Genomic DNA, 440 nt, shown 5'->3' on the forward strand with positions numbered 1-440 from the left:
ACGGCCTTACCATAACAAAAAACCACCCCGTCCCCCCTCCATCATGTCCACAAAATTTCTGATCGTTTGGAGTAGCGTAGAATTTTTTTTTCCCTTTTGGTATCCTGAGTCTTTTAAACTGTTTTTCCCCCCAAAATTTCCCTTTGAAGAAAAAATAGCATGACGAAACCCCCAAAATTTTGTTTTCTGGGGACGTCACCCATTGCACGGGCTGTGGGATCTTTTCCCCGCGCGTTGCAGGGGGTTTGCGTAGTTGTTCATTTTTTGCAGGGGCCCTTTTTGGGCCCCTTCGGGGTTGGGGGGGGGGGGCTTTCAAAAATTTTTCCCCATTTATTGTTATTTTTTTTCGTTGCTTTTTAAATGCGTATTTAATTTTTTTGGGGTTTTTTTGCTATTTGGTTTTTTAAATTATTTTTTTTTAAAATTTTGTTTATTTGTTG

Source organism: Penaeus monodon, chromosome 21, assembly GCF_015228065.2.
Source record: "Penaeus monodon isolate SGIC_2016 chromosome 21, NSTDA_Pmon_1, whole genome shotgun sequence".
Lineage (NCBI taxonomy): Eukaryota > Metazoa > Arthropoda > Malacostraca > Decapoda > Penaeidae > Penaeus > Penaeus monodon.